Here is a 13,470-nt window from a genome sequence, read left to right as displayed (position 1 = left end):
TCAGCAAACCAACCAAAACCTCTGAGTTTAGAGATTTCATACCTTCAATGGAGATTCGACCTTAAGTCAGCCTCTACACCTCCTTGGCTTACTCTTCCTCAAACCCTTGGCTTGAATTCCCTAGAATTCCCACCAAATACAGCTTAGAAATCTTAGTTCAACATCAAAACCAGAAACCAAAGTAAACCTCAAAGTCTTACCTCAACTGGATGGTGTGTTCTTGCTAAATCCTTGCCGATTCTTCAAGCCAGACCAAGGACTCTGGCCTCAAGCTTTTACTCTGGCTTTCCCTGAGTTTCTGCTCCAAAAGACCTTAAGAATTGATGGGGGAGAGCCTAAACCGATAAAGAGAAAAATAGGCTTCAAGTTCCCTTTCTTTCCTTCTTTTTCTTTCTTTTTTTTCTTTTCTTCAGACTTCTATTTCTTTCTACAAGTCCCACTATACATAAAGCCTCAGTTATGCCTATCCTTTATAATCCCAAATGACCACAATACCCTCCCCTTTAATTCTAACTCCTTTAATCCACCTATGGGTATTTTGGTCATTTCACCCAATTCCCGCTAATTCCTCGAGTGTCTCTACTATTTTCCGCTTACTTCCCGATACCTAATTAATCACCAATTATATTCCTCAATATCAAAATGGATCCCAATATATTCTCTAAATTCCCATTTATACCCCCAAGCTCGCCCCAAGCCGGGTATAAATCCCCGCCGTGACTTTTCCGCTTAACCGCTTACTAGGATCGTCTCGAATCACAGATCGCGAATATATCCACCTAATAATGTGGTCTCAACAATTTGTCACATTTATATACAGTTATGCCCTCGATGGGCCAAAGTTACAGTTATGCCCTTATTAACCTAATCAGGGCTTACATGCACACTAATACACATAGTCATGCATCTCAAATATTCAAATAGCCATATAACATACTTTTTAATCATTAAATCACATATATTCCAATTATGCCCTCCCGGCACACTAATCAAGGCCCTTAAGCCTTATTAGTAAATTTGGGTCGTTACATAGAGGCATCTAAGAAGAGTGATAACATAAATGGAATTCAAATAGAGGTATAGAAGGTACAAACATGATAAATGGAACAAAGGTACGCGTACAACACCCTTACCCTACAAGTAGTGGCAGTAGAAGAATGGTACATGGCAAGGACTCCCCCGACACGCCTCTAATTTTCATACCACACAAGTGGTGGAGGTACGACATGGTACAAGAACATGAGCATTTTTGCAGACCTCTGACCATGTACCAAAGCCGACACCACGGCCTTCTACACCACTACCATCTGTGGCACAACACTAACAGTGTACCCATGTACTATATGGTCCTCTAGGACCACAATGTATCAGGAGCCTTTAGAGCTCCACTATAAATAGATCCACACCCCTAAAACAAAGGCATTGAAAAAATTCATTGTATACTCAAGCTATTAAGCAATATATGAGCTTTTATTCCATTGTCGCTCTTTACTTACTCTAATTCAAGTCCATTCTAAGTTATTTCTAAGTTCTTCTCTTACTAAGCTTTGAGTCTTCCGACCTAACATTGTTTGCGAGTTATCACTGCCAACAAGACCAAATGTAGGTTTTTCATTGAGGTAAAGAATATTCAAAAGTATATTAAAGTCTAGGGTAGGTTTGAGAAAAAGGTCAAGCTTGGTGTTGCATGAAAAACGTGATTATCACCATACAAGACAAACACCTAATGGTGATTCGTTATGATTGGAGGTTAGGATCGGTAAGAAGAAAGACATAGTCAGCAAGGCTAGTTAAGGGATGTTATAGTTATAAGACAGCCGCAAAAATATTATTAGTGGGGTAGGAATGTAAAATTTCTCAGTTAGGGTTTATGTAAATGGGTGCTCCTGAGACTATCATAGACCATAGCGTTGGCAAAGAATAATGTCTCGACCATGGAGGTCTTGAGAATATGACATTACCGTAATTATTAAAGTTACTAGCATGCCTTACTGAAAGCTTGTAGTTGGAACCTAGTTGAGGGCTTAATTTGAACATTGTTATGTGATAGAGAGATAATCAGAAGATGATGTTGTTTAGCAGATAATAAAAGAAAAAATTGACTTATCGTGTAAGCACTTGATCGTCTAAGACAATGTTGACAAATTGTGGACTTTTATAGTTATCCTTTCACATTGTGATTATGATTGTATTCTATCATGCATATTTTGTTGCAATTAATTATGTGCATTCATACATTGCATGAGATTTACTTACTGGTGTTAGCTTATTATTTTGTTGTGTCCTCCGTTTTAAATGTGCCTTGATACTTGGACATCTTGTGGACTTCGGACTTTTATGAATAGTATTTTCAGAAGTTGTGTATTATTGTATAAGACTAGTTTAATTCGACTTTGTAAATAGCCAAATGTTATTAAAGTTCAGAAATTTTAATTTTTTTGCATTTTTTTTAGAAAATGAGTTATGTTTTTAGTGTTAGATGCCTGGCATATTTGTAGGAATTGTCCTACTATGAGTGTGCAGCAGACATACCCGACATATCGGGTCGTTACATCGCAGGCACTTGGTCCTCGGGAAGTAACTTTGAGTTCTTAATTCTGTGTGCCCCAGTATGGGAGACTTGGGTCTTTTGTGTTAAAGTTTAGACAACTTGATACTTGTGTTAAAGCCTAGGCGACTTGGGTCTTAAAATCCAATAATAATTTTGGCTCTCTAGAACTCAGTATTGCTTTGTGAGCGCTTGATCCTTGGGAAGTAACTTTGAGTTCATGATCTTATGTGCTCGAGTCTGGGAGACTTGGGTCTTTTGTGTCCAAGTTTAGGCAACTTGAGACTCCTGGCCGAGTTTAGGCGACTCAGGTCTTGTTTTCTCAAGTTTAGGCAACTTGAGACTTGTGCCCGAGTCTAGGCGACTTAGGTCTTGAAGACCTTTTATCATTTTGGAATTCAGGAACTCAGTATTCCTTCACGAGTGCTTAGTCCTCGGGAAGTAACTTGAGTTCTCTGTCTTAGGTGATTTAGGTTTATTTGTTCTCGCAAGCCTTATGACACTATGTTTATCTAGGGCGCCCATATAGGCTCTTTAGATTGAGTTCCGTAGGTTATGCTTCTCAGGAACTCTTGCAAGCTTTATCCCACTAGGTTTACTCTAAGGCACCCATTATAGGCTCCTTAAATTGAGTCCCTAGGTCATGCAATGCGAGCGACTATCGTCCTAGGGTGACTATCCCACTTATGCCCCCCAAGTGATTGGAGACTAGTCTTTGTTCACTTGTCCAGGCTAGCGAACAAGTACATCCTCGGGTAGTAAAACGTAAATCAATACAAGCTTAAAAATACAAGAAAATTCTTTGAATTTCATCTATTGTGTTTTGTACACAAGATTTTCATTAAGTGCCCGTAGGCTACATATGAATCATTAAACTTAGAAAATACAAAAACTGGCTTGCATTACTGTTAATAGCAGCAAAGGTGCTCGACATTCAAAACTTAGGGTATCAATTCCTCGTTCATTTTGGCCAACGTGTATGTCTCGGGGCATACAGTGCTCTTGACTTGGTATGGACCTTCCCAATTAAGGCCTAGCACTCTAGCACTTGTATCTTGTGTTGCCAGGAAAACTCTTTGCAACACCAAGTCCCCGACCTCCAACTTCCTGTCTTTCACTTTAGAATTAACACTCTTGGCCACCTTTGTTGGTAGTGTTGGTATAAAATGATCAAATCAAAGGTGCGCAGCGGAATATATGGACCCATTTTAATAAATATTAATACCAGTCATGATCATATACATATATAAACATTAAATCCCATACAAAATAGAACAGGGGTTACCTCTTGTAGCCTATCAAGTCTCCTTGAATATTTTTGTATAAAATCAATGATCTTCCTATCCAGTAATTTGAAAACTCACACCATGATCTTCTAGACCAATCCACAAACACACAAGGACGTGTGTGGGCACGTAGGATTCAAATGGTTTATTTATGTTACTCTCTAGATGTACTCAACACATGAGATCTAGAGATGTTTGATTGAATGAAGAGGTTTAGAATAGTTTTCAGGTTTTGAGAAAACTATCACTTTAGAGAGAGAGAGAGTCTATATTTTTAATCTCATACAAAATAATGAAAAACCTCTTCTGAAAGTCACGTACTATCTGACTGTAATGACCCACTAATCTAGACTAATTGGACCATTATCGAAACTATACATAAAACTTACATTTTTACGAAAATACCATAATTTATTGAGTAACTTGAAAATAAGAGTTATTTACAAATAAACAGAATACTAAGAAGGATTTTGGGATCCCATTGTCTTTAAAACAAAACAAGATTTAAAATAAAAGACATTACATAATAATGCGGAAAATACACATAAAAACCATAAAAACATAAAAGGAGACTATATCCTCGAATCGAATAACGCTCGGCCCCTTGACTCCATTCATCATCGATACACATTCTCCAAGCGTCACGAATCTTTCCGCCTCTAAACTTATTTTCCTGCACATAAACAGAAAGGAGTGAGCCTAATGCCCAGTAAGGAAAATCTAACACAAAGTCACATACATAATTTCATAAGAAAACATAAGGACTTAACATAATACATATAACATACACTTATTATAATGGCCATTATTACTTGGGGTCCCATAGACTAAACAAGCATATGCCCATGGGATTAGTGGGGTCCTACTAGCTAAGTAGGTCATATGCCCATAACCCATTTGGGGTCTTGTTAGTCATATGGGTCATATGCCCAAGCCTACAAACATACACATATATCATAACACTTTTAATAACATAAAACATATAGATAACATAATCACATAACATGTTGATTCTAGCCTATTTCCTTACCAAAGTTACCGAGATTATGGACTGAGTTGGGATTGTTGGAACACTCCTAAAACCATAAGAAAGAGTAAGTCTAAAGAAAGGAGATGAAATGAAAGAGATGGAAAGACTAAACCATAGAAAACATACTTACCGACTTATATGCTTAAAAGCTTGGATTCCCTAACCAAAATAAGAATAAGGTTAGGGGACTGAGTAGAAGGTCTTGAGAAAGGAAATAACATAAAAATACAGAAAAGAACTAGAGTTTTGGGTTTACCTCAAAGATTGCAAGATCAATCTAACATCCACCGAAATACTATAGCACTCACTTCCCAAAGTTTTTGATAAGCTTATGATGTTTAAGCTTATAGTTTTTCCCCAAACCAAGTGTTTACACTCTCACACTCACTTAACACTAGCAGCCTCTGAACTTAGAGCAAATGGTGAATAATGGCTGGGTACTTGGTCCTATTTATAGAGTTTGGGAATGAAAATATCTTGATTTTACTTGAATAAAAATAATGGCTTTTTAGGTGAAAATCATTTGAATAATCGTTCAGCAGAGGCTGAAGACTCGTTCAGAAGATGCTGGACTGTTGAAGGAGTTTGAATGGCTGAAGGGAAAAGAATTCAAATGTATTTGAATTCATGCTGGTGGAGGCGATATATCGCCTGGACCTTTGTTCCCGAGGCGACCGTGCATCGATTCGTGTTTTCCGTATCTACGTGCTGCGATATATCGCCCCCTATAGCTGCGATATATCGGCATACGCTGAATATTTAAACACGAATTTACACATTTTTAGCTGAGTTTGAATGGAGTAAACAGCCTTGACTAAGCCCTCAACGTGCTCAAAGCTGCTGACTGACCCTATACATTCAAACTTTTACCCTTATTTAATTTAATCCTCAAAAATACTTAATCCTTAATTACCATTCAAAACATGTGCTTAAAATCCTATTGGTTGATGTCTAAACCTTATAATATAATAATATAATCCTTAATATCAGTCACATTAATCAAACCTTAGGTTATACTTAATATTCTTAAACTATAGGTTAAACTTAGAAAAATCTATAAGTACTACTATGAGTGTCCAAAAAACTCCCGGTCTGAACCAAAAATCCAAAGTAACAATGATAACACTAAACATACTATAATACTACTAAACAATTAGCTAAGTAAAGTTCTTGGACTCTACAATTCTCCCCTACTAAAAAGAATTTCGTCCTCGAAATTTACTTACCCAATAACTCCGGATACCGGCTCTGCATGTCCTCTTCCAACTCCCACGTTGCCTCGCGTTCAGAACTATTGCTCCATAGGACTTTAACTATAGGAAAGCTCTTGGACCGTAACTGCTTCATCCCCCTATCTAGGATGCTAACCGGTCGTTCCTCGTAACTTAAGTCTTTCTGGAGTGCTATGGTATCATACTTGAGGACGTGAGATGGGTCTGACACATACTTGCGTAGCATCGAGATGTGGAAGACGTTGTGACTATCGGCTAGTGCTGGCGGTAGGGCTAGTCTATACGCAACTGGTCCCACTTTGTCCAATATCTCAAAAGGACCTAAGAATCGGGGACTGAGCTTGCCTTTCTTCCCGAACCGCTTGACACCCTTCATAGGAGATATCTTCAGGAAGACTTGATCTCCAACTTGGAACTCCACATCGCGTCGCTTGGTATCTGCATAGCTTTTCTGTCGGCTTTGAGCAGCAAGCATACGTTGTCTAATAAGCGTTACTGCTTCTTGAGCTTGCCTAACAGCTTCGGGCCCTAGAAGCTGCCTTTCTCCTACCTCGTCCCAATGCAACGGTGATCGGCACCTTCTTCCATATAGCAACTCATAAGGTGCCATCTCGATCGTCGACTGGTAGCTGTTGTTGTACGAGAACTCGATCAGCGGTAAGTACTTGTTCCACGATCCTCCAAAGTCAAGTACACATGCGCGTAGCATATCCTCTAAAATCTGAATCGTACGCTCGGACTGCCCATCTGTCTGAGGATGGAAAGCTGTACTAAGACTTAACTTAGTACCCATGGCTTGCTGTAAGCTCCTCCAAAATCTTGACGTAAACACTGATCCTCTATCTGATACTATCGTCTTGGGGATTCCATGCAATCGTACAATCTCTTGGATGTAGATGTCTGCATATTGGTCTGCCGTATAAGAAGTCTTAACAGGCAGAAAATGAGCCGACTTGGTTAGTCTATCTTAGACTATCCAAGCAGAATCATGCTGCTTATTCGTCTTTGGCAAACCCGTCACGAAGTCCATGGCTATATCATCCCACTTCCATTCCGGTATGCTAAGCGGTTGCAATAATCCTGCAGGCCGCTGATGCTCCGCCTTCACTTGCTGGCATACCAGACACTTAGATACATACTCCGCTATGTCCTTCTTCATCCCTGGCCACCAATAGACTGCCTTGATGTCATGAGTCATCTTGGTAGACCCTGGATGAACCGAGTATGGGGTGCTGTGCGCTTCTTCTAGGATCGTCTTCTTAATACTTTGATCGTCTGGCACGCATACCCGATCCTTATATCTCAATAAACCTTGACTGGATATTGAGAAATCTGTAGTCTTGCCTTCTCTGACTGCATCCATGTGCGTTGCTAGCGAATCATCATGTTTCTGACCATTCTGTATGTCTTCTAGCAGATTCGATTGGATAGACAAGTTAGCCAGCTTGCCTACAACCACTTCTATTCCGGCACTGATAAGCTCCTGTTGCAGTGGCTTTTCTATTCCGGATAAGGCTGCTAAGTTCTCATAACTTTTTCGGCTAAGGGCATCGGCAACTACGTTTGCCTTCCCCGGGTGGTATAGGATTTCGCAGTCGTAATCTTTTACTAATTCCAACCACCGGCGCTGCCTCATGTTAAGCTCCTTCTGAGTAAAGAAGTATTTTAAACTTTTGTGGTCCGTATAAATCTCGCACCGTTCTCCGTAAAGATAATGGCGCCAGATTTTTAACGCAAAGACCACCGCTGCCAACTCCATATCGTGAGTTGGATAGCGTTGTTCATACTCCTTTAACTGACGTGAGGCGTAGGCTATCACCTTGTCATTTTGCATCAGTACGCATCCCAATCCTAACTTTGATGCATCACAGTAAACAACGAACTTGTCGTTGGGTGTTGGGACACTAAGTACTGGTGTTGAGCAAAGCTTATCCTTAAGCAACTGGAAGCTTTCCTCACACTTATCACTCCATTTAAACTTTTGTTGCTTCCGGGTCAGGTTGGTGAGTGGAGTGGCTATCTTAGAAAAGCCCTCTACAAACTTTCTATAGTAACCTGCTAGCCCTAAGAAGCTTCTTACTTCCGACGCGTTCTTTGGTCTAGGCCAATCCTTCACGGCCTCTACCTTCGATGGATCTACTGCAACTCCGTCTTTCGATATGATGTGCCCGAGGAACGCCACTTGTGAGAGCCAAAACTCGCATTTCTTGAACTTCGCGTAGAGTTGGTGCTCCTTCAATCGCGTCAAAATCATCCTCAAGTGTTCCTCGTGCTCCACTTCATCCTTGGAGTAAATTAAAATGTCGTCGATGAACACAACGACGAATTTATCCAAGTAGTCTTTGAAGACCCTATTCATTAGGTCCATAAACGCGGCTGGCGCTTTAGTAAGACCAAAAGACATAACCAAGAACTCGTAATGTCCATAACGAGTCCTAAAGGCTGTCTTAGGGATATCTTCTCCCTTTACCTTGAGCTGATGATACCCGGACCGCAAATCGATCTTAGAGAATACAGTCGCGCCTCGGAGTTGATCAAACAAATCATCAATCCGAGGTAGCGGGTATTTGTTCTTAATTGTGACTTTATTCAGCTCACGGTAGTCTATGCACATGCGCATACTTCCGTCCTTCTTCTTCACGAATAGTACTGGAGCTCCCCATGGTGAATGGCTTGGCCTAATGAAACCCAAGTCTAGGAGTTCTTGTTGCTGCGTCTTTAACTCCTTGAGTTCCGTAGGTGCCATCCGGTATGGTGCCTTAGAGATAGGCTCGGTGCCCGGTACTAATTCTATCGTGAAGTCTATTTCTCTAGTTGGCGGCAATCCTAGCAAGTCATCGGGAAATACTTCTGGAAATTCTTGTATGACTCGAACATCTCCAACTTTGAGTGATGTCTCCTTCTCCACATTCGTGATGTTGGCTAAGAATTCTTGACATCCTTTCTCCATCATTCTCTGAGCTTTGAGAGATGACACTAACGGTGTGCGTAGTCCTGAAGCTTGTCCCATGAAGCACAGTTTCTGGCCGTCAGGAGTATCGAATGTCACCTTCTTGCGTCTGCAGTCGATCGTTGCGCCATGCCGTGCTAGCCAATCCATGCCTAGTATGACGTCGAAGTCTTTGATCACCAGCTCTATCAGGTCTCCTTCTAGTTCCTTGTCCTCAATCTTGATTGGTACGCCTCGTACAATTCGTGATGATAGAACTACTTTGCCCGAAGGCAACTCGGTTGCAAACCTAGTTCTAAATCTTTCACTAGGTTTGTCTAGTTTATCTATCATTCCTAACGAAATATACGAATGGGTGGCTCCCGAATCAAATAATACATGACATAATTTATTGAGGATGGAAACCTGACCTGTGACCACCTTGTTGCTAGCATCCGCCTCTCCTTGGGTTAAAGCAAAAACCCGAGCAGGAACCATCTTTTCGTCCTTCTTTCCTTCCGGCTTTTGCTGAGGACAGTCTCTTTTACGATGCCCTTCTTGACCACAGTTGAAAACTCCTTGGTGTTGGCACGGCATTCTCCGGGGTGCTTCTTCTGACATTTGGCACATGGCGGGTATTCCACGTAGCCCGACCTATTTCCCCCATTACTTGGTCGTGCCTTTTTATTGTTGTCGGCTTGCTTGTTGTCAGGATGCCTTCTCTTCTGTCCGTTACCGTTGTTGTTGGACTGACTGTTGCTGGACTGATTGTTGTTCCGACTGGCCTGAGGTTGGCTCTGCTGCCTAGGTTCCGGCTTGCTGGCTTCTTCTTTGCTCACGTTGGCTTGCAACCTTTCTACTTCAATTGCCGTCTCAAGAACGTCGGCATATGAAGTGTTTCCCGGGTTTGCTAGCTTCACCCCCATCTCAATCTTTGGTCGGAGTCCTCTCACGAATTTGTTCACCCTCAGATAATCGGTCAGAACTAACTCTGCCGCGAACTTGGCTAAGCGATCAAACTGACGAGCATATTCCGCCACTGTTAAATTCCCTTGCTTCAGATTGGTGAACTCCTCAACTCTCGTAGCAAGCACTGCTGAATTGTAGTACTTCTTGTGGAAGAGCTCCACAAATCGGGTCCACGTCATAGTGGCAGCATCGTGGGATTGCTGGACCAAATCCCACCATATCCTGGCATCTTTCTTGAGTAAAGATGAGACGCAGGATATGCGGTCAGCATTATTGAGGTTCATGTGGGCTAGGATCGGCTCCACATTCCTTAGCCATTCTTCTGCTTCAAAGGGGTCCGTAGTCCCTTCGAAGTTCGGAGCGTGCTGCTTGCGGAACCTCTCGTACACTGGCTCCATATGCTGTACAGGATAAGGAGCGTAGTTCGTCATAGGCCATCCCCCATACGGACCAACTTGTTGGGGTGCTGGGGCCATTGGCTGTGGCTGCGGCTGCGGCTGTGGCGGAGGCTGAGGCTGAGATTGAGCCTGTTGGCGTTGTTGCTGCAGAAGTTCCTCAACTTGTTGTCGCAGTCTTGCAATCTCTGCAGTGTTGTCAGCTGGCTGTGCCGGCGCGTTGCGGCGAGCAGTAACACGCACTCTCCTTCGGCGAACGGTAGGGACCGCATTGGTCGCTGGAACATCGTTGGAAGCGTTCCCGTTGGTGCGAGCAGATCTTCGGAGAGACATCGTAGCAGAGTTCTAACAGTTAAAAGAAACATGTTAGAACTTTTCCTAATAGGCTCTAAGGCAAAAACTTATTCTAAAACAAACATATCTCGGACCTATTTATTATGACTTTTTATGAAAAATTATATAGGTCTTTATTTATTATTAGAGTGGGTTTCTATACTTAGAAAAACAAGTCATCTTTATTTTCTAAGTGTGTTTCTAATCATCCTATATGACTTAATTCTCAGGCTCGAAACTTATCTTTGTTCCAAAGTTAACCATATTGAGGGAGGGTTGGGATCAGTAAAATCGTTCCTACTACTAAGGCCCCCTAACTCTCAATAAGGAAACCAGGTTCATTGATTTGTATCCACCCTCACCGAACTCAGCCATTATTCATTTTATTTAGTATTTATTATGATTGTGAAAAAAATTCAAACTCACACATGATATTCAAATAGCATGTTTATTCATTTGGAAAACAATTTCACTTATTACAATCATAACATAAAAGTAAATAAAACAAATAAAAACTACTAATCTAAAAATCGGGATCTTCTACATCCGATCCGTCATCTAACATATCATCATCTATAGCCTCATAGTCATCATTATCATGAGCATCAAAATGCCCTCTAGGAAGGTTTGTGAGAATCCTATTCTTTTGCTCCTTGGTGAATTGAAATTCAAATTTTGCAGTGAACCTAACTAAGAGGAAATAGTATCTCATTGCTAATGGTGATTCATCCTCATCATTCATTTCTTCCCATATTTCTTCTAAGGCTGCTATTACAGGATGGAAATCTTTAAACAACCTAATCACTAATACATATTGTTCTGTTGATCTTAGCATTATTTGTTTAGCCTCTTGAAGGCCACCTATTGCTTGGTGAAACAAAAGCAACCTTCGTGTAATCCTTTCTAAGGCTCCTACGGTGTTTCTTGGCTCCCTTATTCTTTTTAAGGCCTTAATGGCTCGGATATCTTGGTAGGTTAAAGCTCCATTCATTTTTAACTGAAACATAAACACTAAAGTTGTTAGCTATACACATAGACAAAGTAACTTGTAACTTGTAACTTAAACACTTACTTGGCGGTTTGATTCGGAGCTTTGAGCATGTGTATCGAGGAGAACTTCATGCGAAGGAACCGTTGCTCTGATACCAACTGTAATGACCCACTAATCTAGACTAATTGGACCATTATCGAAACTATACATAAAACTTACATTTTTACGAAAATACCATAATTTATTGAGTAACTTGAAAATAAGAGTTATTTACAAATAAACAGAATACTAAGAAGGATTTTGGGATCCCATTGTCTTTAAAACAAAACAAGATTTAAAATAAAAGACATTACATAATAATGCGGAAAATACACATAAAAACCATAAAAACATAAAAGGAGACTATATCCTCGAATCGAATAACGCTCGGCCCCTTGACTCCATTCATCATCGATACACATTCTCCAAGCGTCACGAATCTTTCCGCCTCTAAACTTATTTTCCTGCACATAAACAGAAAGGAGTGAGCCTAATGCCCAGTAAGGAAAATCTAACACAAAGTCACATACATAATTTCATAAGAAAACATAAGGACTTAACATAATACATATAACATACACTTATTATAATGGCCATTATTACTTGGGGTCCCATAGACTAAACAAGCATATGCCCATGGGATTAGTGGGGTCCTACTAGCTAAGTAGGTCATATGCCCATAACCCATTTGGGGTCTTGTTAGTCATATGGGTCATATGCCCAAGCCTACAAACATACACATATATCATAACACTTTTAATAACATAAAACATATAGATAACATAATCACATAACATGTTGATTCTAGCCTATTTCCTTACCAAAGTTACCGAGATTATGGACTGAGTTGGGATTGTTGGAACACTCCTAAAACCATAAGAAAGAGTAAGTCTAAAGAAAGGAGATGAAATGAAAGAGATGGAAAGACTAAACCATAGAAAACATACTTACCGACTTATATGCTTAAAAGCTTGGATTCCTTAACCAAAATAAGAATAAGGTTAGGGGACTGAGTAGAAGGTCTTGAGAAAGGAAATAACATAAAAATACAGAAAAGAACTAGAGTTTTGGGTTTACCTCAAAGATTGCAAGATCAATCTAACATCCACCGAAATACTATAGCACTCACTTCCCAAAGTTTTTGATAAGCTTATGATGTTTAAGCTTATAGTTTTTCCCCAAACCAAGTGTTTACACTCTCACACTCACTTAACACTAGCAGCCTCTGAACTTAGAGCAAATGGTGAATAATGGTTGGGTACTTGGTCCTATTTATAGAGTTTGGGAATGAAAATATCTTGATTTTACTTGAATAAAAATAATGGCTTTTTAGGTGAAAATCATTTGAATAATCGTTCAGCAGAGGCTGAAGACTCGTTCAGAAGATGCTGGACTGTTGAAGGAGTTTGAATGGCTGAAGGGAAAAGAATTCAAATGTATTTGAATTCATGCTGGTGGAGGCGATATATCGCCTGGACCTTTGTTCCCGAGGCGACCGTGCATCGATTCGTGTTTTCCGTATCTACGTGCTGCGATATATCGCCCCCTATAGCTGCGATATATCGGCATACGCTGAATATTTAAACACGAATTTACACATTTTTAGCTGAGTTTGAATGGAGTAAACAGCCTTGACTAAGCCCTCAACGTGCTCAAAGCTGCTGACTGACCCTATACATTCAAACTTTTACCCTTATTTAATTTAATCCTCAAAAATA

Source organism: Humulus lupulus, chromosome 2 (assembly GCF_963169125.1).
Source record: "Humulus lupulus chromosome 2, drHumLupu1.1, whole genome shotgun sequence".
Lineage (NCBI taxonomy): Eukaryota > Viridiplantae > Streptophyta > Magnoliopsida > Rosales > Cannabaceae > Humulus > Humulus lupulus.
The sequence above is the reverse complement of the archived record's forward strand: the minus strand, read 5'-3'. Positions refer to the sequence as shown.